The sequence below is a fragment of the Phocoena sinus genome, chromosome 5, assembly GCF_008692025.1.
Source record: "Phocoena sinus isolate mPhoSin1 chromosome 5, mPhoSin1.pri, whole genome shotgun sequence".
Taxonomy (NCBI): domain Eukaryota; kingdom Metazoa; phylum Chordata; class Mammalia; order Artiodactyla; family Phocoenidae; genus Phocoena; species Phocoena sinus.
Genome location: NC_045767.1, coordinates 96,832,066 through 96,858,432, shown reverse-complemented (window position 1 = coordinate 96,858,432; position 26,367 = coordinate 96,832,066). Strand labels below are relative to the sequence as shown.

General features: G+C 37.2%; 1 protein-coding gene and 1 pseudogene across 3 annotated transcripts in view; one reads left to right on the top strand and one right to left on the bottom strand.

Moving 5' to 3' along the window:
- CFAP299 (cilia and flagella associated protein 299) overlaps positions 1–26,367 on the bottom strand; it is a 638,990-nt gene that overhangs the window by 540,279 nt on the left and 72,344 nt on the right. The gene's annotated exons all lie outside the window — the stretch shown is intronic.
- Positions 11,012–11,276, top strand: LOC116754494 (annotated as a pseudogene).

The following is a 26,367-nucleotide window of genomic DNA, read 5'->3' as shown; positions in this document are numbered from 1 at the left end:
TGAGAAAATGAATTTCTATTGTTTAAGCCAGCCACCAAGTCTGTGATACTTTGTAACAGCAGCCAGAGCAAACTAATACAACCCCCTTTCACTCAACAAATACTACCTGAGCACCATCATGGGCTGGGAGGGTGCTAGCTACTGGGCTGAGTACAGCACTGGGAGACTGGTCCCATCCCAGCTGCTCAGTGCATTACAGAAACACTTCACGTAATTGAGAAGCACAATTACTAAAACACTGTATAAAAATCGACAAAGAGGGCTTCCCTGGTGGCGCAGTGGTTGAGAGTCCGCCTGCCGATGCAGGGGATGCGGGTTCGTGCCCCGGTCTAGGAAGATCCCACATGCCATGGAGTGGCTGGGCCCATGAGCCATGGCCACTGAGCCTGCGCATCCAGAGCCTGTGCTCCTCAATGGGAGAGGCCACAACAGTGAGAGGCCTGCGTACGGCAAAAAAAAAAAAAAAAAAAAAAATCGACAAAGAGTTTTCAACTTCCCAAGAACAGTTCTCTTCCCTAATCTACTTTAGCTTTACCTCATTTGTTTTTTTATTCTGATGAAAATTATCTAACTCCTTCACTGCCTGTTTTCAAAGATGCTGCTTCTTTCAGCCCTGATAATTTCACCAGTTATTGACACTATTCTCCCTTGCTGTATTATAAAGAAGTGACTCACAGCCTTTTTTTCATGACACACATAGAAATAAAATTTTCACAAAACTGACTCTGGGAGCATCTATATAAGACTTAGAGGAAAAAAAGTGTTACATTTCCTTTGCATTTTATGATCATAATATAAATAAAATACAAAGTATTAGGGAAGATTTAAAATATCAACTATAAATGCACTTTCCAAAAAATGTTTTCTAACTTTTAATAAGAAACATGAAATTTGTTCTGTGGACATAATGCTTTAGTATACGGTTTTACGTTCGAAATAGCTATACACAAATCCTTATCAAGACTTTTTAATGATGATCTCCTTAAATTTTTCATAGTGATATTAATGACAAATTTTGTTCACACAAGTAGGTGGTATCAAATGAATATATGTTGCTTGTATTTCAATTGCTTTCTTACAAAATTACCAGAATTCAGATAATTCTGTTTAAATTATATCAATATTTCATGGGAGCAATCAGTCCTTTAAAATGTCTTCCCTCTTTTTTGTGTGGGACAAATTTAACAGTGAACAGTCTGGTGGTAATGCTGACTTTAAACCTTCAAGTATTTAAAAATAAAGATTTTCCTTAATCCTATACAGATGTTGCTTTGCTCATCTTAAATGTTTAGGATTCAGATTTTTCCATTAACTCTATCAGTACCTGTTAAAATACTTTAATTAAGCTCCTTGGAAGCTGAAAAAATACAAAATGCACTATTTTGAAAGCCAACAACAATGCCTTTTAAAAATATGCAAAGTAAGAAATCAGCCTCTCCTCTTCCTTACACTCCTTCATCTCTCTCTCTCTGTCTCTCTCTCTCTCTCTCTCTCTCTCTCACACACACACACACACACACACACACACACAATTCATCAATAATTTTATAAATTCTTGCCTAACTCTCCTTGAAGAACCAATGCACTTCAGTATGAAATTGTGTTCTGATCATATTTCTTTGAATAAAGATGAAAAAGATATTTTAACAGCTTGGATTTAATTACCATTATATATATATATTACCCTCATTTTTTATTACCAATCACCATTTTAATAACATATTTTAATATGGACTGTAAATCTATGGACAAACACTGACATATGTAAATATATCTAATGTGAATTAAATAATGTATTTTTGAATTCTAGGGTTTAAAAAGAACTTTTGATGTAAATCTCATGTTTTTCTACAACCTAACATAACCTTCAATGCCCAAAGATACTTTGGTGAGTGCTTCCTTAGTATGTTATTGATTTCAAGTATCCCTTTACCACTTTGAACATTTTATTCTCAGATGTTTGATATAGAGCTTCTTTGGAACAAATAATATTCTTCCAAGCATTTGTCTTCAGGGATTCCAAGCTGTATGATATTAGTAAGTATGTTACTTCTGTGGAATCATCCACGTGTAATGAAAACTTTATGATGTACTATTCTTCTGGATTCATGTTGTCTCTCTCATATTTGATATGAATGTCAACATATTTACTAATAGCATTGTTTGAAAAGGCAACTTTTTTATTCTCTTCCCCTCTTTGGTATCAAGTACAGTATTGATAAGTTTTTATACAGGCTGGTAAAATTAAAGGTTTGCAGTTATGTGAGGTGTCTTTTTTTCTAGCACTAGGACTTAATTCTAAAACTAGTTTCTTGGGCTTGATTTGCTGTTATAAGCAATCTCAAAATAATGTTTTTTTTTTAAATTTTGTGCCAGCATAATGTACTTTGCTCCACTGCTTTATTGCATATCTTTTCTAGGCAAGTAAGACATGTGGGAAGAGGAAGAGAGAAGGGAGGAGGAAGAGAGAAATTATTGGGGGACCAAAAAGCTATTTGAATTAGTAACAAGGTAATCTACCTTATGAATCAGTAACCTTCTAGCTTTGAGAAAGAAGTTGTACATTTTGGTGAAAAATTAATATCTATAAGTATTGAATTTAATTAAAAATAAAGTACTGACGGAGACTGTGGGACTCTCTAGCTTCAGAAGATAAGTTTGTCAGTGTTTTTTAGATGTTGGCATTCTTAGAAATTATACAAAACAAAATGGATTGAAAACTTGATAGCTAAGCACATGGTTAGCAAAGTAGAAAATATTATAAATTATTTCATTTCATTGTAATCCTGGAAAATTCAAAAAATATAATTATCAATTATGATCATTATTTTAAATGTTTTTAAAAAATAGATTTCTGAATCCAGTAAGACACACAATTATGTTTAACAAAATTATTAAATTATTTTCATTTATTTGCTTTTAGAAGTAAACCTTTTCTACCTTTACATGAAAAAAGTTGTGAAATTGCATCAAGAATCAGGCTTGGCTAATTGTTAATATCAGTAGCTAATAAGGAAATAAGGAAAACAAGAATGAAGCTAGAGATAATTTAAAAAGTAATTCTGTTTTTATTATAAAAATAATAAAATTAAGCATGAAACAATCTTAAGAAAAACTGAATATTTTACTTGTACCCACAAAAAAAAGAACTTTATTGATAAACATCATGACTTAAATAATAATCAGACTATGGTAGGAAAGTGAGTGGGATAGTCTCCATGCCATCATGCAAACTTTGACTAAAAATCAAAACAAAATAGAAAAATGCAGGTGGTATATCTTTGCCCCATTGGGATATAAGACCATCTGCAAAATGACTCTATACTTTGCAGACTGTACCAGAGGAATATGTGGATCTTCTTGTCTTGACTTAAATCTCCAATAAGTACATTAAGCTGCTTTGCCTGATGTTTTTAATTTAGCTCTATCCAGAGGGAGACAGAAGATTAGATGATCACTTGGGATATGCTTCTGTCACAGGATCAGTAACTGCCTCATCATCATTATATACGCAAAGCCCAGAACACCAAAACTCTCACTTAGAAATACGTTTGATAGCTTTCTATACTGGATATGTCATAATTTCATTAGAATAATAAACAAAATAACTGCAACTTGAATTCTAAGAATTATCTGAGGCTGACAATAAAGCATATTAACTGTTAAAATTGGGTCCGGAGATGTGTTTTTCTCTATTATGTTCAATGTTACTAACACCTAAACACAATTGAAAAAAAAAGGCCTAAGTATAAACTCAATAACCAAAAAGACACATTACTGTACCTTAAAGATCTACTGAGGAGTATAAAAGAATATTTAAATAAATTAATAAACAAATCACATTCTTGTATGGGATGACTCAGTTGCTATATTCATTTATCTATTTATCTATCTGTCATCTATTAAGTGCAATATAAATTAAAATACCAAGAAAATGTTGAAATCAGACAGAGGGATTATACATTTCAATTGGAAAAATAAGGAGGAAAGTCTAGAAATTTCTAAAAGAAGTCATATAATTAAAATAGCTTCTTAATGAATTTAAAAAATTGATAAACAGATGAATGCAACAGAGGTAAAAAAAAAAGCTTAATTCAGATAAGAATTTATTTTAATTCCTTAAATGACAAAGGTAACATTTCAAATCAATGGAGAAAGAAAAAGATTACTCAATAAATTATCTTAGAAAAACTAGATAACCTTTTGGAAAATTCTCTACCTTAACTCTTACAAATGGATGAAGCATGTCTCTCTCTCTCTCTCTCTCCCTCTCTCTCTCTCTCTCTCTCTCTCTCTCTCTCTCTCTCTCACACACACACACACACACACACACACACACACACACACACACAAAAAACCATAAATTTGTAGAAGAAAAAAAAAATTGAGTTTATATTGTCAGAGTTAGGATGACCTTTGGAAGCTGAACAATAAACGGATAAGTAATAGGACACCTCCTGCTATTCCTCAGACACACAAGGCCCACTATGGGCTCAAGGCCTTGCATTTCCTGTTGGCTTTTCCTAGATCTCTTCCATCCACCCTCAAATAGGGCCCAAACAGCCTCAAGGTTTGCTCACTTATTTCAGATTTTTATTCAAATGTTACTTGCTCAGTAAAGCCTTTGTTCTCAAATGGCAACCCACTGGAATCTTCCTATTCCTCTATTCCTTTACCTTGCATTAATTTTCTCCTTAGTACTTGACACCACCTAAAATATTATATGTCATTTAATTTATCTCACTTATTATCTGACTTCCCCTACTAGACTGCAAGTTTCATGAAAGCAAAGGTGCTTTTTCTGTATTGTTCCCTTCTCAGTGCCTACAAGACTACCTGGAGCATACGAAGTGCTCAAAACATATTTGATAAATGAAGAAAGAATGAATAAAAAGTCAAAGGAGTAAGAAGAAAGCCTAGAGAAAATGGTGTAATTAAACCAGAATGGGTAAAATGACAATGGAGCCGTAAGCTGTAAGAGATCAAGTTAGATAAGCAGGCAAAAGTACATGTTAGAACAAAAATTAGAATGTCACTAATGACTTTGGCAAAAGCAGTTTGGGAGACAGTTCTCCATGGATCTCTCATTTCTACACCCATTGCTAGTAGGGATACTGACTGTCCTTTATTCCAGAAGATCGTTTCAAGTATGTTTGTATTGTGAACAGCCTTGGAAGATGTGGTATTTACTCTGCAGTAAGAGACACATTTGTTTACAACTTTGGAAGATAAAGACATTGTCTCCCCTCTGCAGCAAAAGGCAGGATGCTTACTACCCATTAATAAAAAATGCTGATTTTCTGGTTGCTGCTAATGCTGTGAATAATAAATTTTTCATCATCTCTGACCCAAGAGCCTTGTCTCCTGTCAGCATCTATAAACCTATAGCAGGCTAACTTATTAGTGTGCAAGTAGGGTAAAATCCCAGGCCTTTTTACAGTTCTAGATAGAGAGATGGCAAAATAACAGGATTTTTGTATAGCTACACTAGCATTAGCACTGATATAGTAATTTATTTCCACTCAATACAGTACTAAATTACACCTTCAAAACTCAAAACCATCATTCAACTTCTCTTTCACCTACATGATATTCATAAATGCATAATAGTTCACTATTATGTAGGACAGTTCACCACAGTCATTTATCTGGCTCTCATAACTCTTAGCTACAAACAGTATACACAATCATATCTTAGAAGAAGTATGAGAATATGAAGCAGAATTTACCATTCTACCTGAAGTATGAAATAGAACTGTTCCAACCAATTCATAAAATCATGAGCAAGAAATAAATGATTATTTTTGTATGTCACTGAAATTTTTATATTGTTTGTTATGCAGCAATAGCTTACTGATACAAGACCCAAATATCAACCCTCTTAATGTAATAAAAGTTTACTTCTCCCTTGTGAAATATTCTTAAGGGAAGCAATACAGAACTAGTATGGGAGCTCTGCTACACAAAGTTACCCAAGGACAAAAGCTCCTTCTATCTTATTGATCTACTTTTCCATCAAAATCATCCTTAGTTCTTGTTCCAAGATAGCTCACTACCTCATTTGTGTTCGAAAAAATGGGATAGAGGAAGGGTGACAGAAATGCAACACACTTACCTTTTAAAAACATCCCAGATTCTGCACCTACAAAGTCTCCTTACATCCATTAGATATTAGTCATGTGGCCACACCTAACTACAAGGAAGGTAAAAAAAACTTTATTTTTGGCAGTCCTGCACATAGCCAACACTCAGGGGCTTTACAGGCATACCTTGTTTTGTTGTGCTTCTCTTTATTACACTTCAGAGTGATTGTGTTTTCTACAAATTGGCAACCCTGCGTGAAGCAAGTCTATTGGTGCCACTTTTCCAACAGTATCTGCTCACTTCATGTCTCTGTGTCACAGTTTGGTTAACTCTCACAATATTTCAAATTTTTTCATTATTATTATATTTGTTGTGATGATCTGAAGTCTGTGATCTTTAATGTAACTACTATGACTCAACTGAAGGCTCAGATGATGATTAGCATTTTTTAGCAATAAAGTACTTTTAATTAAGGCATGAATGTTGTTTTCTTAGACATAATGCTATTCCACATTTAATACACTATGGTATGGTATAAACATAACTCATATACACTGGGAAACAAAAAAAAATTGTGTATCTCAATTGTGATACTCACTTTATTGTGGTGGTTTAAAATTGAACCTGCAACATCTCAGAGGTATGCCTGTGTCTCTGTTAAATGAGAGAATGGACATTTAAATGCAACTAGCATTATTTGCCACAGTCTATTCATGTGGCAACCCAAATATCCATCACAATCTCTCTCCTTCACATAGAATACATTGATCACCTCCACAAAGGAGAACATTCTGAAGTCCCTCTGGTTACTGTACCCAGCTAAAAGTCTCCCCTCTGGATGATGTATAGCCCTTTCCCTTCATTAATCATGGATGTGGAGCCTCATGATTTGGCAACCTACAAACTAAAACAAGTTTATCCGTCCCCATACACTCAATACTCACGGCTTGTGAAGAAGTAGATATTGCAAACTAAACTGCCCCTATTGAGCAAAGAGGGATTGGGAAACTTACAGCAGTCTCTGGGCCATGGCAATAATCAAATCCTACTAGATAGGCGTTACAAATATTCCATGAACCAACAATGGATTAGTCTCATCTGGAAGGCCCTGATTCTGCTTTCCTGGAAGAAATGTGTGCTTTCTTCCAAAGCCTTTGGTTCTACCCCCTGGCGGTGCTTTCCTATCTTTTGTCCTCCCTTGCCATGAATCAAGCAGGTGGTACAAAGGTTGCTCTTCTTGGAGACTGCAATATTTTTGTAGCCTTCTCCTTGCTGGTCCAGATTTGGCGGCCCAGGAATTTTCTAAAGGGTTGAACAATTACAGGCTTTTGCAGGCTACGTTGTTGTTCTGTAGCCATACAATTCCCTCAAAACCTTAGCAAGATTCCAGGCAATTTGTTTTGGATTAGTTCCATATGTAAGTAACTATAGCCAAAGATTTAATCTAGATGTACTCTTTAAGCCTGAAGATGCTTGTCTTTTCCTTATTATCCTCTGTGCTTTCCTTACCCCCTCTCTGGATGGAAGCTACATCCAGGCTATCTAAACCATTTTGTTTGGGTGGAAAAGCAATACTCTTAATTTGATTTTGCTTCTCATCTGGCTCCCAAATCTGGCAGGACATTGAATTTATCTCCTAGTAAGGCAGTGGCTTTGAAGCTACCAGCTATAATTGCTTTGGTTTGGAATACAGAAGGAGTTGACTTTTTCAACCCTCAAAGGCCTGAAATTATAGGACTCTCAGTGAAATTATTTTGCTAACCTGGCACAAAAAGCCTTTCTTAACAGAACTATATGCCCTTCCACGTCTGCTTGCAGACTGGTTAACGCCAGCCTGAGTTCATCTCTGTCATAGGATTTTGCTGGAAGAGCAAGAAGCTGCCAACACACATGAAGATCCCGCACCTTTCCAGTGATTTCCCCTAATGTTATATATGGCCTCTGTCACCATTTAATCTGCCTTCTAAAATACTGTAATCAACAGTTATATCAATGTTTTGCCTCAGCATATCAGGGATCAACCAGCTTTGCAACTTCCAATATCTGTGTCTGTGCTTCCTGCCTCCCAAGTGCTAAACATATTATGCCACAGACCTAGGTTATGCCACTTCATGCACCCCATTTCTGGTACCAAATTCTGTCTTAGGAAATGCATAACAGAGATTCAAATACAGTCCATAAAGAAAATAGGGCTTCCCTGGTGGCGCAGTGGTTGAGAGTCTGCCTGCCAATGCAGGGGACACGGGTTCGTGCCCCGGTCCGGGAAGATCCCACATGCTGTGGAGCGGCTGGGCCCGTGAGCCATGGCTGCTGAGCCTGCACGTCCGGAGCCTGTGCTCCGCAACGGGAGAGGCCACAACAGTGAGTGGCCCGCGTACCGCAAAAAAAAAAAAAAAAAAAAAAAAGAAAGAAAATAGAGGTTTATTCCTTTCACATTACAGTATGGAAATGATAGTCTAGGGATTTTATGGGGGACCCAGGCTTTTTCTATCACGTAGTTCTGTCATCCCTCAGATACTGCTCTTATCCACATGGTACAAGATGATCCATCACCATAAACACTTTTCAAAGCAGCAGGATGGGGAAAAGGTGGCAGAGGGCCAGCTCTTCGTCCTTTAAGGAAAATCTGGAAACCGCACACATCACCTCCAAGGGAGCTTAGAAAATGTAGTGCTTACTCTGTAGCCACATGTCCTGCTACAAAACAAGAGTCCTTTCATTATAGAAGAAGAGGATCATGGATATCAGGGAGCAAAAAATGTCCTTGCTACAGCCTTAAAATAAGTGACATTATTGGGATCTAACATGGTGTTTTGTGAACCAGTATTTATAACAATAAGAACTAAGGTGAATAGAACATTATTTTAGGAATAACTTCTCACCTAATGATATTTATAGAATATTTTCCAAGGTATAGCATCCAAAATATAAATTTTGATATAAATAAATGTAAATTTAGTTTACCTTTTGCATTAAATATCTGATACATAATAGGCATTTGATAAATAATTGTTGAATGAAAGAATGAATGAACTGACTAAGCAACAAATATTTACTGAATCACTGCAATGAGGCCATGACTGTGTAGACACCAAAGACATATTAAAAAAAGGTATGACATATGGAAGGGGTTGGCAGCATTTTACTTGATGATACTGGCAACGTGAAGCGCTATACACATCTAATAAACATATAAAATAATAATAATATATAAATAATAAATATAATAAATTTTCTACACAATTCCCAATGATTATACAGAAAAATAAAACTTCCTAAATTAAATTTTTTCTTAAAATAATTTTATAATTTCAAATAAGATAAAAAATTGGGTATCCTTTTTTTAACTCACTCTTAGTAAGAAGGCTACTCTAAGAGCAAATGAATTAATTGGTATTTATTTATGTAATTTTTATATTATACTGAATCTTACACTTAAGATTTTAGTAAAAAGTAACAACATATTTAGCATGAAATTATGACATGTAATTATTTGCTTAAAATTGGAATGGTTTTCAAGTAATTTAAATAAATGACACATACATGAACTATTTCTTTATAACCATCAAAGCTATTTGTGCTTACATACGAAGAATAAAATAATTCATTTGTAGTTTTGAGAAACAGAGAAAAGAAGAACTTGAACCAGTACTTTCAATGAGGTAAACTATTCTTCTCATTTTTTCACAAATCTTTCTCTTTTCTATTCTTCCATTCCTAGAAGCAGTATTTAGTTATCACCATGGATTATTTTTAGGAATGCATTGCTATAGACTATTGGGATATATTATTTAGAAGGCTGTGCACACATTAAGGGAAATGACCTGTTTATAAACATATATAAAATGTTTGTTTTATAATCACTCAGGTACATGACACACCCAGATGTTTCTACAGAATAACACCTTAGGAGAAATCACATATCGTTAGGCTTTTATAACTTTTTTTCTCTGTAGTTTTGCATATTTGGGAATGAAGAGATGAACAGAAAAAATTAAGGACAATAGGTGCAGGAAAACAACTGCTCAATACCTGCCTTGTCACACAAAGAACAGATATTTTTTTAAGTCTCCTTGATGAGAATAAATTTTTGTTCTTTGAGAGTGGACAAAGTCATTTATTGCTCTATCAAGCATATAAGGTGAGCAAAAAAGCTGAGAAGTACTTTTCATTACAACACATTTTTTAAAAAAATATAAACATTGGTGAAAATATTCTGGGAAAGATGGCAAGCTAGGCACACTCATTTCTCTCCATCCAGCTCCAGATTCCCATTAGCATGAATGACAGTATATAAAAAATAGGGTGTATACTGTATAAGAACTGGAAACTTTGTGCCAAAAAATGACAGACTTTTTTTAGAAATAGCATAGATAAAACAAATGAAAGAAAAAAACTATGTGCTTATTACCAATATTTTATCATCATAAAATAGTTTTCATCTTTATTTGTTTTTAGATTTTTCTATCTATAAGTGTAATTTAGACATTCCTTCATTTATTCAACAAATATTTATTTTTGTGACCAAGGCAGTGTCCTAGGTCTTGCTATTCAAAAAATGTTCCTATTCTCATAAAGCTTACAATTTACTGCCATGGAGAACAATAAATGAGTTTGTGAATGTAGCACAGTATCATAAGAGGTACTAAAGGAGGGTTATCCAGAGCCACGATGGTGGGCAGCAACTTGGACACTCACTAGAAGAACAAGCCACTCCCCAAACAGAACGTTTGCAGACACATATCAATGGCATTCAATGACTGCTGAGCTGCCAGGAGCAGAATTCAAATTATAGAGTTAATAGGCTGTGACTCTGATAGATGCGCCACGGCTTCAGTAGGAACCACTCCTCTCTAAGGGTCTGAGCCTCACCAGCTTATCCCCCAGGAGACCGTTGCAATTGGCCAGCCGCTGCTCTTTGGTAACTATGTGTGATCGAAAGGCCGTGATCAAAAATGCCGATATGTTGGAGGAGATGCAACGGGACTTGGTGGAGTGTGCTACTCAGGCATTGGAGAAATGTAGATAAGGACATTGCTGCCCATATCAAGAAGGAGTTTGACAAGAAGTAGAACCCCACCTGGCACTGCATTGTGGGGAGGAAATTCGGTACTTATGTGACACATGAAACCAAACACTTCATCTACTTCTACCTGGGCCGAGTGGCCATTCTCCTGTTCAAATATTATTAAAAGCATGGACTGTGCCACACACCCCATGATCCATCCAAAAACAAGTACTGTAGCCTAAATTCCAAATACCACAGACTGAAAACTTCAGCCTTGCCCAAGGGAACACCTCGATCTTTATTGTGTTGCTTTGTACAGGGCATACTCTGTACTAGTTTGTTGTGGTTATAAAGCAATTAGCAAAACAAAACAACAAAAAACATAGGCCATGACCCTGAAGATGAAGAGGCTTCTATGATGTCCAGGCAGCCCACACCTCAGGAAGACTAGGCACGGATTTCCCAATAACCAAGTGACTGCCAATCCAAACAGAGAGCCAGAAATAGAAAACTGGCTTTAACTCAGCAGCTTCTCCAAGCCTATTAAGAACAATGAAGAAAGAGGAGGAAGAAGAAGGGGGCCGGGGAAGGGAGGAAGGAAGGGAGATAAAAAGGGAAGGAAGAAGGGAAGGAGGGGAAATGGTGAGGGAAGAAGGAGGGAGGAAAACCCTGTAGAGATGTGGTTCCTCTGCTCTGGAGCCCCATATTCCACTGAGGACTTACCGCATGCCATATACCATTCCAGGTACAGAGCAAAACATGAAATTTCCTGCCCATGGAGCTCACATTCTAGCAGGAGACGAGCTAGCAAAAGTACAAAGGAAGTAAAATACACAGTATGTTAGACAGGGATAAATGCAATAAAGAAAAACTTAGGAAGGAACATAAATAAGGGGTGTATAATTTTTCAATAGGTCAGGGAAGGTTTCACAGAAGTGAGTTTGGGAACAAACCTGAAGGATGTGAGGCAGTGTGCCATGAGTAAATCTGGGAGATGAGATTTCCAACAGAAGGCCCTCGGGCTGAACCATATACAGTGTACTGGAGGAACAGCACGGAGGCTAGAATGGCTGGAGTTGGGAAAATGAGGGGTAATGAGATCAAAAAGACAATGGACTAGAGATGTGCTAGAAGAGAAAGAGAAGTGAACGACAGCTCTTAGATTTTTGGCTGGGGATACCATTTACTAAAATGGAAAAGCCTGCAGGACAAGCCAATCTGTAAGGTACAATCAGGACTTTATGTGTATCAGATATTAAAGAAGATATATGGAGTGAACAATTCCATAGTGAACCTGGAGATCAAGGGAGAGGTTTAAGTTGGAGACTAATGAGTAGGCAGTTGTCAGAGTAGACAGTGTATTTAAAGCCATGCTAATAAATACAATCATCAAGGATGCAAAGAAGACAAGGAGAAGAAGTTCAAGGACAGCCCTGGAGCATGTCAATATTAAGAAATCAAGAATATAAGGAGGAACCAGCAAAGGAAATAGAGAATGAACAGACAGAGAAGAAAACCTGGGGGAAATCCCAAAACTAAGTAAAGAAAGTGTTGCAAAGTATTGAAAAAGATCAGCTCTGTTGAATGCTTCTGTAAGTCAACTAAGATGAGAACTAAGAATTAGTCATTGGATTTGTTTGTTTATTGTCTTCTCTCCTGCTATAATGTAAACATCATTACGGTAGGAAGTTTCTTCCTGTCTTAGTCATTAGTAAATTCTGAGGGACTAGAACAGTGTCTGGTACATAATTCATGTTCAATAAATGCATATTAATAAATGGATGAATCTCTGTTGTGAATATAAACATAAAAATAAAATATAAAGTGAAAAATATTTTATGATGGTGAAATGCTTGTAAACATTGTTAGATAGAAAAAAGTAGAACTTTACTATAAAGCTTCAGGTTCTACATAGCACCAATTTAACTACAAAATGCAGAGAGTTGATAGTATACAGGAAAGAAAACTTGGAAATAAAAAAATAATTTGCATCCCTAATTTTTGCTTTAGCATCCAAATTACTTATTTTACCTAAACCTTGCATGTTTACAAACATGGCCATTTTACATAATGTTTTGCAGTGACACATTGCAAATTACAGCTCTTAATCCCAAATTAACTTCTTTCAAAAAGCAATATTTAATTCTATTGGAAGACACTGAAGAACTCCACTAGAATTACATTAGTTGTTCAACATTTCACAGCCTGCTTGAAACCAAGCAGGACCCTGTGGGGCCCTCCCAGGTACACAAGCCTTTTCATGTCCCCACTTTCATTTGTAGGGAAAAGACTTCAGCCTCCTAAACCTTTCCTGAGTTTCAAAGGTCAGATTCAAACAGTTATTAAGCAGAGAAGTGAAGGAATGCAGAAACAAAGGAAAAGCAGTCAAAGAATAGTGCAGCAATAAGGTCCTAGCTCCTCCTCAAGGGATGTACCTAACTATCTTTGAGTTCTTCTGCAGGAAGTAAGGACTCCACCCAGGTGGAGGACGGTAACTTCAGGCTGAGCACAAGATCCCTGGAGCACCACCCTGTTACCTCACTGCCAACCAATCAGAAGAAAATCACACAACCTGCAGCCCGCAACCCAAATTCTGCCTTTAAAACCTCTTTCCTGAAAACCATCATGGAGTTTGGGTTTTTTTTAGCATGAGTTGCCTGTTCTCCTTCCTTGGCCCTCACAATAAACCTTTCTCAGCTCCAAATTCTGGCATTTTGGTTTCTTTGGCCTTACTGTGCGTCAGTCACACAAACTTGGATTCAGCAACATGCTCACACTCTTAAAATCAAATTTTAGACTCACACTATAATAGCCAATCTGAGTCTCTACTCTCTGAATACCACTATAATATTTTCCATGAGGCAGAGTCCATAGTTCAAAATGACATAAAATTTCAGCACTATAGCCACCAAAACAAATTAACAAGTGAGAATGTTGATGGCATAATAAGAGTACAACAGTAACATGTCATTAAATGAAGTTAGAGCAGAAACATTTCTAAGAAGTTCCTACTTAGATTTTATCCTGAGATATATAGATATTTCTATAACTTACCAATAATATAATTGTCATATTATCAAAGATACAAATTCAACATATATTTTCTCACCAATTTTTAGGCAAAAGAGTATTTGAGTCTTTCAATTAAATGTGTCCTATTGTTTCAACAAGTCTAATGGAGAGTTATCTTATTCAGATAAATAACTCTAGAGCAATTAGTTAGTCCCAGCTGATGACTGATTTTACAATATTAGTTGAATATTGGGTGGGATGCAAGGAAACCTACCAGAATTTTCCTAGGCAATTTGCCAGAGAGAATTCTTGTCAAGGAAAACAGTGCTGTGATTTCAACTTTGAACCCTGAACTGTACATTGTGTGAACATGTCAAATACTCATCCCCCAAATAACCTCATGCTCTTTCTGAAAATCTTGCCAAATGCAATGAATCTGATTTAGTGGGAAAAAAATTTTAAGGCCAAGAAAAATACACACGTTGTATATGGAGTGTCAGTAATTCCGGAAATATTAGTTTACCTCTATTCATGATTTCACTTTAAAAGAATGCAGTGTTGTTTCTGCTGAAAATTTTTTACCATAATTAATTCATTTTTCTCCCAAGGAAACATTTTCTTCATATGTTACTACACTTGTACGTTATTTTCTTAGAGTAATTAATTCAGCTTTTTCAAACATGATGCTATTAAGGTCAAGGTTTCAGATTTTGCACCCTCAGCCATTCCCCATTCCCGGGCGGATCACTTAAATTATTAAAATTACACGCTGGGACCTAAATCCTGCCCACATCACTTTATAGAATACAGATAAAAAATAGTCCCTGCCTGTTTTCAATATAAAATAGACTTTTTATAAAAAGATGTTGGATGGATTAGGAATAGTGGAAGAATGAAAATAGAAATTTTATGGAATTAAGAATCAAACTGGAAATAAAAGGACAGTCATTAATGGGAAGTTCTGTGATATAGAGCCAAGGAATAGCATCAGAACAGGTGTCTGAAGTAACAAAACAGGAGTAAGTTTAGCTGTTCAACAAACTGCTAAAAATGCATCCCTTCAATTTGTTGTTGTTTTTTTTTTTGGGAGAGGGGGAACAACTTCTGCAATGGCCTGCTCTCTAGCATATTAACCTTACTAATTATTGTCCAAGAAATGTAAAGTTCAAATGAAGACTTATCCCTTAAAATCACCTGATGATTCTTCTTTTTACTTCATAATATCTAATATATGGCAACTAGTCACTATTTAGTAGCCATTTGTGAATAAATATAAACAGACAAAAAAAAACACATCAGGAAACTAAAGCAACAATGAAAAAAATTTGAATCTGCTATTTAATATAAAAACATGAAGAGTGTGACTTCCCCTGCCCTTTTGTACAAGTTATAATCATTATAGGTAGTTGAAATAAAAACAAAATGTCCTAAATGCCTTCACCCATATATTATAATGTATCTTTATATCTTGTTTAGATACATAAATTGCCGTTTAATGCAGTACCTTGATTTAGGAAAGGAAAAACTACACTAACGGTGGCAACTACCTCCTATAGAAGAGTAGGTCTTAATCTTACAAGGGTCACAAACTCTTTGAAGACTGAATTTTAAAACAATGAGCCCTTTCTACAGAAATGTGCACATCTTACACAAAATACCATACCCAGTTTGGGGACTGTTCATGCCATTCATTGGAACCTGAAAAGGTCCATAAGATGCAGATTAAGAGAACTTCCTATAGAGGAGATGACAGTAAAGTTACAGATTTGTTATTAACTTTAAAAAGCCAAAAAGATTAATTATATCAGTTCATAGTATAACATCCCACATATTGTAGAAACCAAATAAATACTTTTTAACTTATATTTCCCAAGCTAAAACTGGTTTTAATAGTCATTAATAGACTAAAACTTATTAACTGGTTATATGCAAAGTAAAATATAATGAAATATATTGGAGAGGAATTATGTAGTTAAATAAATTTGGATTATTTAATTATGTAGAATTATATAGTTAAATGCTAGATTAAACTAAGTTAAGCAAGAATTTCTTTACTACATAACTTTTGAGAGTTGTTACTATATAAATATACAAAAATGGGATAGATTATGTACCATTTTCTCAACTTTTTTTGACCATGAAGTCCCCTTTCCCTCAAAACACCTGTTACCTGTTGTTGGAAATTACTTTTGATGGGTGTGGTAAGAGCTACAATTGCTTTTATTAATACTGAATTTTGAATAGAAATAAATCTACATTTAACTTACATATTATTCCTCTTGAAAGAAACCAAGATATCAGAATAAAAGAAAAATAATATATCTGAGCAGATTTCTTAGAAAATTTCTTTAGATCAAAACATGAGAGAAATTCAGAGAGGTAAGGCAGGTTCACAGGTAACAGTGAGGCAGGTTGAGCCCATCAGAGAGGGACCCTGCTAAGACGGTGAGGGTAGAAAATTCAGCCCACATATTGTGGGGCTAGAGCAGCCCTAAAAATGGCACCTTTTTACAATTCTTCCCCCAGTGGGAGTGTTTTCCTCTACTTTTCACAGACACTGTGTATATTAGCAGGAACCCTGAAGCAAGGATACAGATATTGAGAAATAGAAACTAATTTCTTAAATGTTATATTTGGTTTTTAACACATTTTGCACTTCTTTCGATAAGCATTCCAAATTTCTTACCATTCGTAACCCAAAGAAAATGAGAAAGAAACTTAATGAAAACAAAAATGACAAGAACTAAAATATTGCCCTACTGGCCAATGAACTTGACCCTACTCCCATACCTTACCCCTGACTGACTATGGAGACTATTTTGTAGTTCCTGTGCTCAGCAGAGTGACACTGATATTACTCCATCTACAGCACTTTATCTCTGGTTTATCTTTTATAAGTAATAAGTGGGGCAGATGAGTGGTAGTTAAGCTACAGTGAAACAAGGAAGAGGTAAATGAACTATTAGGTAAGTGATGGTTGAAGCAAAAAATGTAACACTGTCTGTTTGATTAAATGTATGGAGAGGAGAGGTTTAAAACAATTATGTTCTAAACAAAGGAAAATAAAATGATTAAACGGTAGGTAAGCCTTCTATATTTAACTCAAACGAGAAAAATGATAATAGAGGCAGATTGTGATAAATTATGTATATATAAATATAATTAATCAAGTGCAACCGCCAAAAAGCTATGCAAAAAGACACACCAAAAACAAAACAGATACTGGAGACCCTATGCCAAACAACTGGGAAGACAGGAATACAACCCCACCCATTAGCAGAGAGGCTGCCTAAAATCATAATAAGCTAACAGACAACCCAAAACACACCACCAGATGTGGATCTGCCCACCAGAAAGACAAGATCCAGCCTCATCCACCAGAACACAGGAACTAGTCCCCTCCACCAGGAAGCCTACACAACCCACCGAACCAACCTTAGCCACTAGGGGCAGATACCAAAAACAATGGGAACTATGAACCTGCAACCTGCGAAAAGGAGACCCCAAACACAGTAAGTTAAGCAAAATGAGAAGACAAAGAAACACACAGCAGATGAAGGAGCAAGGTAAAAACCCACCAGACCAAACAAATGGAGAGGAAATAGGCAGTCTACCTGAAAAATAATTCAGAATAATGATAGTAAATATGATCCAAAATCTTGGAAATAGAATGGAGAAAATACAAGAAACATTTAACAATGACTTAAAAGAATTAAAGAGCAAACAAACAATCATGAACAACACAATAAATGAAATTAAAAATTCTCTAGAAGGGATGAATAGCAAAACAACTGAGACAGAAGAACAGATAAGCGACCTGGAAGATAAAATAGTGGAAATAACTACTGCAGAGCAGAATAAACAAAAATGAATGAAAATAATTGAGGACAGTCTCAGAGACCGCTGCAACAATATTAAATGCACCAACATTCAAATTATAGGGATCCCAGAAGTAGAAGAGAAAAAGAAAGGGACTGAGAAAAAATTTGAAGAGATTATATTGAAAACTACCCTAATATGGTAAAGGAAATAGTCAATCAAGTGCAGGAAGCACAGAGAGTCCCATACAGGATAAATTCAAGGAGAAACACACCAAGACACATATTAATCAAACTATCAAAAATTAAATAAAAAGAAAAAATTATTAAAAGCATCAAGGGAAAAACAACAAATAACACACAAGGGAATCCCCATAAGGTTAACAGCTGATCTTTCAGCAGAAACTGCAAGCCAGAAGGGAGTGGCAGGATATATTTAAAGTGATGAAGGAGAAGAACCTAAAACCAAGATTATTCTACCCAGCAATGATCTCACTCAGATTTGACAGAGAAATTAAAACCTTTATAGACAAGCAAAAGCTAAGAGAATTCAGCACCATCAAACCAGCTTTACAACAAATGCTAAAGGAACTTCTTTAGACAGGAAATATAAGAGAAGGAAAAGACCTGCAATAACAAACCCAGAACAATTAAGAAAATGGTAATAGGAATATACATATCAATAATTACCTTAAATGTAATTGGATTAAGTGCTCCAACCAAAAGACATAGACTGGCTGAATGGGTACAAAAACAAGACCTGTATATGTGCTGTCTACAAGAGACACACTTCACACCTAGGGACACATACAGACTGAAAGTGAGGGGATGGAAAAAGATATTCCATGAAAATGGAAATCAAAAGAAAGCTGGAGTAGCAATTCTCATATCAGACAAAATAGACTTTAAAACAAAGACTATTACAAGAGACAGAGAAGGACACTACATAAAGATCAAAGGATCAATCCAAGAAGAAGATATAACAATTGTAAATATTTATGCACCCAACTTAGGAGCACCTCAATACATAAGGCAAATGCTAGCAGCCATAAAAGGGGAAATTGACAGTAACACAATAGTAGGGGACCTTAACACCCCACTTTCACCAATGGACAGATCATCCAAAATGAAAATAACTGAGGAAATACAAGCTTTAAATGATACATTAAACAAGATGGACTTAATTGATATTTATAGGACATTCTATCCAAAAACAACAGAATACACTTTCTTCTCAAGTACTCATGGAACATTCTCCAGGATAGATCATATCTTGGGTCACAAGTTAAGCTTCGGTAATTTTAAGAAAATTGAAATCATATCAAGTATCTTTTCTGACCACAATGCTATGAGACTAGATATAAATTACAGGAAAAAATCTGTAAAAAAATACAAACACATGGAGGCTAAACAATACACTACTTAATAACCAAAAGATCACTGAAGAAATCAAAGAGGAAATCAAAAAATACCTACAAACAAGTGACAATGAAAACACAACAACCCAAAACCTATGGGAAACAGCAAAAGCAGTTCTAAGAGGAAATTTTATAGCAATACAATCCTACCTTAAGAAACAAGAAACATCTTGAATAAACAACCTAACCTTGCACCTAAAGCAATTAGAGAAAGAAGAACAACCCCCCCCCCCAAAGTTAGCAGAAGGAAAGACATCATAAAGATCAGATCAGAAATAAATGAAAAAGAAATGAAGGTAATGATAGCAAAGATCAATAAAACTAAAAGCTGGTTCTTCGAGAAGATAAACAAAATTGATAAACCATTAGCCAGACTCATCAAGAAAAAAAGGGAGAAGACTCAAATCAATAGAATTAGAAATGAAAAAGGGGAAGTAAGAACTGACACAGCAGAAATACAAAGGGTGATGAGAAATTACTTCAAGCAACTATATGCCAAAAAAATTGACAACCTGGAAGAAATGGACAAATTCTTAGAAATGCACAACCTTCTGAGACAACCAGGAAGAAACAGAAAATATGAACAGACCAATCACAAGCACTGAAATTAAAATTGTGATTAAAAATCTTCCAACAAACAAAAGGACCAGATGTTTTCACAGGCAAATTCTATCAAACATTCAGAGAAAAGCTAACAGCTATCCTTCTCAAACTCCTCTAAAAATTGCAGAGAAGGGAACACTCCCAAACTCATTCTACGAGCCACCATCACTCTGATACCAAAACCAGACAAAGATGTCACAAAAAAAGAAAACTACAGACCAATATCACTGATGAACATAGATGCAAAAATCCTCAACAGAATACTAGCAAGCAGAACCCAACAGCACATTAGAAAGGATCATATACCATGATCAAGTGGGGTTTACCCTAGGAATGCAAGGATTCTTCAATATACGTAAATCAATCAATGGGATACACCATATTAACAAACTGAAGGAGAAAAACCATATGATCATCTCAATAGATGCAGAGAAACTTTTGACAAAATTCAACATCCATTTATGATAAAAACCCTCTAGAAAGTAGTCATAGAGGGAACTTACCTCAACATAATAAAGGCCATATATGACAAACCCACAGCCAACATCATCCTCAATGGTGAAAAACTGAAAGCATTTCCACTAAGATCAGGAACAAGACAAGGTTGCCCACTCTCACCACTCTTATTCAACATAGTTTTGGAAGTTTTAGCCAGAGCAATCACAGAAGAAAAAGAAATAAAAGGAATCCAAATCAGAAAAGAAGAAGTAAAGCTGTCACTATTTGCAGATGACATGATACTATACATAGAGAATCCTAAAGATGCCACCAGAAAACTATTAGAGCTAATCAATGAATTTGGTAAAGTAGCAGGATACAAAATGAATGCACAGAAATCTCTTGCATTCCTATACACTAATCATGAAAAATTTGAAAGTGAAATTACGAAAACACTCCCATTTACCATTGCAACAAAAAAAATAAAATACCTAGGAATAAACCTACCTAAGGGACAAAAGACCTGTATGCAGAAAATTATAAGATGATGAAAGAAATTAAAGATGATACAAATAGATGGAGAGATATACCATGTTCTTGGATGGGAAGAATCAACATTGTGAAAATGACTCTACTACCCAAAGCAATCTACAGATTCAATGCAATCCCTATCAAACTACCACTGGCAATTTTCACAGAACTAGTACAAAAAAATTCACAATTTGTATGGAAACACAAAAGACCCCAAGTAGCCAAAGCAATCTTGAAAAAGAAAAACGGAGCTGGAGGAATCAGGCTCCTGGACTTCTGACAAAGCTACAGTAATCAAGACAGTATGGTACTGGGAAAAAAAACAGAAATATAGATCAATGGAACAGGCTAGAAAGCCCAGCGATAAACCCACACACATATGGTCACCTTATTTTTGACAAAGGAGGCAAGAATATACAATGAAGAAAAGACAGCCTCTTCAATAAATGATGCTGGGAAAACTGGACAGCTACATGTAAAAGAATGAAATTAGGGGGACCTTGAAGATGGCGGAAGAGTAAGACGCGGAGATCGCCTTCCTACCCACGGATACACCAGAAATACATCCACACGTGGAACAACTCCTACAGAACTCCTACTGAAGGCTGGCAGAAGACCTCAGACCTCCCAAAAGGCAAGAAACTCCCCACGTAACTGGGTAGGGCAAAAGAAAAAACAGAGACAAAAGAATAAGGACGGCACCTGCACCAGTGGGAGGGAGCTGTGAAGGAGGAAAAGTTTCCACACACTAGGAAGCCCCTCCGCGGGCGGAGACTGCGGGAGGCAGAGGGGGGAGTTTCGGGACCGCGGAGTAGTGCACAGCGACGGGTGCGGAGGGCAAAGCGGGGAGATTCCTGCACAGACGATCGGTGCCGACCAGCACTCACCAGCCCGAGTGGCTTGTCTGCTCACCCGCCGGGGCGGGCGGGGCTGCGAGCTGAGGCTCGGGTTTTGGTTTTGGACGGAGCTCAGGGAGAGGACTGGGGTTGGCGGCTTGAACATAGCCTGAAGGGGTTAGTGCACCACGACTAGCCGGGAGGGAGTTCGGGGAAAAGCCTGCACCGGCCGAAGAGGCAAGAGACTTTTTCTTCCCTCTTTGTTTCCTGGTGCGCGAGGAGAGGGGTTTAAGAGCGCTGCTTAAAGGAACTCCAGAGACGGGCGCGAGCCGCGGCTAAAAGCGCGAACCCCAGAGACGGGCGCGAGCCGCGGCTGAGGGCGCGAGCCCCCGAGACGGGCGCGAGCCGCGGCTGAAAGCGCGAACCCCAGAGACGGGCGCGAGCCGCGGCTAAAACCGCGGACCCCAGAGACGGGCGGGAGACGCTAAGGCTGCTGCTGCCGCCACCAAGGGGCCTGTGTGCGAGCACAGGTCACTCTCCACACCCCTCTTCCGCGGAGCCTGTGCAGCCCGCCACTGCCAGGTTCCCGGGATCCAGGGACAACTTCCCCGGGAGTACGCACGGCGGGTCTCAGGCTGGTGCAACATCACGCCGGCCTCTGCCGCAACGTCACGCTGCCTCTGCAGCTGCAGGCCCGCCCCGCACGTAGTGCCCCTCCTACCCCCATCCCCCAACCCCCGGCCTGAGTGAGCCGGAGGCCCCGAATCAGCGGCTCCTTTAACCCCGTCCTGTCTGAGCGAAAAAACAGACGCCCTCCAGCGACCTACACGCAGAGGCAGGGCCAAATCCAAAGCTGAGCTCCTGTGAGCTGTGAGAACAAAGAAGAGAAAGGGAAATCTCTCCCAGCAGCCACAGAAGCAGCGGATTAAAGCTCCACAATCAACTTGATATACCCTGCATCTGTGGAATACCTGAATAGACAAGGAATGATCCCAAATTGAAGAGGTGGAATTTAGGAGCGAGATCTATGATTTTTTTTCCCTTTTCCTCTTTTGGTGAATGTGTACGTGTATGCTTCTGTGTGAGATCCTGTCTGTATACTCTTGCTTCCACCATTTGTCCTAGGGCTCTATCCGTCCATGACTTTTTTTAAAAAATTCTTTTTCTTAATAATTAAGTTTAATTGTAATAACTTTATTATACTTTACCTTCGTTCTTTCTTTCTTTCCTTCCTTCCCTCCCTCCTTTAGACAACGAATCACCCCAAATTGAGGAGGTGGTCTCAGGGAGCAGGATTTATGATTTTTCCCCCTTTACCTCTTTTTGTGAAGGTGTATGTGTATGCTTCTGTGTAAGATTTTCTCTGTATAGCTTTGCTTCCAACATTTGTCCTAAGGTTCTATCCGTCCCTTTTTTTTTCTAAATATTTTTTAATTCAATAACTATATTATACTTTATTTTATTTTTACTGTATCATCTTTCTTTCTGTCTTTTTTCCTTCTTTCCCTCCTTCCTTCCTTCCTCCCTCCCTCCATCCCTCCCTCCTTTCTTTCCTTCTTTGCTTCTTTCTTCCTTCCTTCCTTTCCTCCTTTCCTTCTTTCTTTACTCATACTTCTACTAATTCTCCCTACTTTTTCTCCCTTTTATTCTGAGCTGTGTGGATGAAAGGCTCTTGGTGCTCCAGCCAGGAGTCAGGGCTCTGCCTCTGAGGTAGGAGAGCCAACTTCAGGACACTGGTCAACAAGAGACCTCCCAGCTCCACATAATATTAAACGGTGGAAATATCCCAGAGACCTCCATCTTAACACCAGCACCCAGCTTCACTCAACGACCAGCAAGCCACAGTGCTGGACAACCTATGCCAAACAACTAGCAAAACAGGAACACAACCCCACCCATTAGCAGAGAGGCTGCCTAAAATCATAATAAGGCCACAGACACCCCAAAACACACCACCAGACGTGAACCTGCCCACTAGAGAGACAAGATCCAGCCTCATCCAGCACAACACAGGCACTAGTCCCATCCACCAGGAAGCCTACACAACCCACTGAAACAACCTTAGCCACTGGAGACAGACATCAAAAACAACGGGAACTACGAACCTGCAGCCTGCAAAAAGGAGACCCCAAACACAGTAAGATAAGCAAAATGAGAAGACAGAAAAACACACAGCAGATGAAGGAGCAAGATAAAAACCCACCAGACCTAACAAATGAAGAGGAAATAGGCAATCTACCTGAAAAAGAATTCAGAATAATGATAGTAAGGATGATCCGAAATCTTGGAAGTAGAATGGACAAAATGCAAGAAACAGTTAACAAGGACCTACAAGAACTAAAGATGAAACAAGCAACGATGAACAATGCAATAAATGAAATTAAAATCACTCTAGATAGGATCAATAGCAGAATAACTGAGGCAGAAGAACGGATAAGTGACCTGGAAGATAAAATAGTGGAAATAACTACTGCAGAGCAGAATAAAGAAAAAAGAATGAAAAGAACTGAGGACAGTCTCAGAGACCTCTGGGACAACATGAAACGCACCAACATTCGAATTATAGGGGTTCCAGAAGAAGAAGAAAGAAAGAAAGGGACTGAGAAAATATTTGAAGAGATTATAGTTGAAAACTTCCCTAATATGGGAAAGGAAATAGTTAATCAAGTCCAGGAAGCACAGAGGGTCCCATACAGGATAAATACAAGGAGAAACACGCCAAGACACATATTAATCAAACTGTCAAAAATTAAATACAAAGAAAGCATATTAAAAGCAGCAAGGGAAAAACAACAAATATCACACAAGGGAATCCCCATAAGGTTAACAGCTGATCTCTCAGCAGAAACCCTACAAGCCAGAAGGGAGTGGCAGGACATACTGAAAGTGCTGAAGGAGAATAGCCTGCAACCAAGACTACTCTACCCAGCAAGGATCTCATTCACATTTGATGGAGAAATTAAAACCTTTACAGACAAGCAAAAGCTGAGAGAGTTCAGCACCACCAAACCAGCTTTACAACAAATGCTAAAGGAACTTCTCTAGACACGAAACACAAGAGAAGGAAATGACCTATAGTAGCGAACCCAAAACAATATATAAAATGGAAATAGGAACATACATATCGATAATTACCTTAAATGTAAATGGACTAAATGCTCCCACCAAAAGACACAGATTGGCTGAATGGATACAAAAACAAGACCCTTATATATGCTGTCTACAAGAGACCCACTTCAGAACTAGAGACACATACAGACTGAAAGTAAGGGGATGGAAAAAGATATTCCATGCAAATGGAAACCAAAAGAAAGCTGGAGTAGCAATTCTCATATCAGACAAAATAGACTTTAAAATAAGGACTATTAAAAGGGACAAAGAAGGACACTACATAATGATCAAGGGATCGATCCAAGAAGAAGATATAACAATTGTAAATATTTATGCACCCAACATAGGAGCACCTCAATACATAAGGCAAATACTAACAACCATAAAAGGGGAGATCAACAGTAACACATTCATAGTAGGGGACTTTAACACCCCACTTTCACCCATGGACAGATCATCCAAAATGAAAATAAATAAGGAAACACAAGCTTTAAATGATACATTAAACAAGATGGACTTAATTGATATTTATAGGACACTCCATCCAAAAACAACAGAATACACATTTTTCTCAAGTGCTCATGGAACATTCTCCAGGATAGATCATATCTTGGGTCACAAATCAAGCCTTGGTAAATTTAAGAAAACTGAAATTGTATCAAGTATCTTTTCCGACCACAACGCCATGAGACTAGATATCAATTACAGGAAAAGATCTTTAAAGAATACAAACACATGGAGGCTAAACAATACACTACTTAATAATGAAGTGATCACTGAAGAAATCAAAGAGGAAATAAAAAAATACCTAGAAACAAATGACAATGGAGACACAACGACCCAAAACCTATGGGATGCAGCAAAAGCAGTTCTAAGGGGGAAGTTTATAGCAATACAAGCCCACCTTAAGAAGCAGGAAACATCTCGAATAAACAACCTAACCTTGCACCTCAAGCAATTAGAGAAAGAAGAACAAAAAAACCCCAAAGCTAGCAGAAGGAAAGAAATCATAAAAATCAGATCAGAAATAAATGAAAAAGAAATGAAGGAAACAATAGCAAAGATCAATAAAACTAAAAGCTGGTTCTTTGAGAAGATAAACAAAATAGATAAACCACTAGCCAGACTCATCAAGAAAAAAAGGGAGAAGACTCAAATCAATAGAATTAGAAATGAAAAAGAAGAAGTAACAACTGACACTGCAGAAATAAAAAAAATCATGAGAGATTACTACAAGCAACTCTATGCCAATAAAATGGACAATCTGGAAGAAATGGACAAATTCTTAGAAACGCACAACCTGCCAAGACTGAATCAGGAAGAAATAGAAAATATGAACAGACCAATCACAAGCACTGAAATTGAAACTGTGATTAAAAACCTTCCAACAAACAAAAGCCCAGGACCAGATGGCTTCACAGGTGAATTCTATCAAACGTTTAGAGAAGAGCTAACACCTATCCTTCTCAAACTCTTCCAAAATATAGCAGAGGGAGGAACACTCCCAA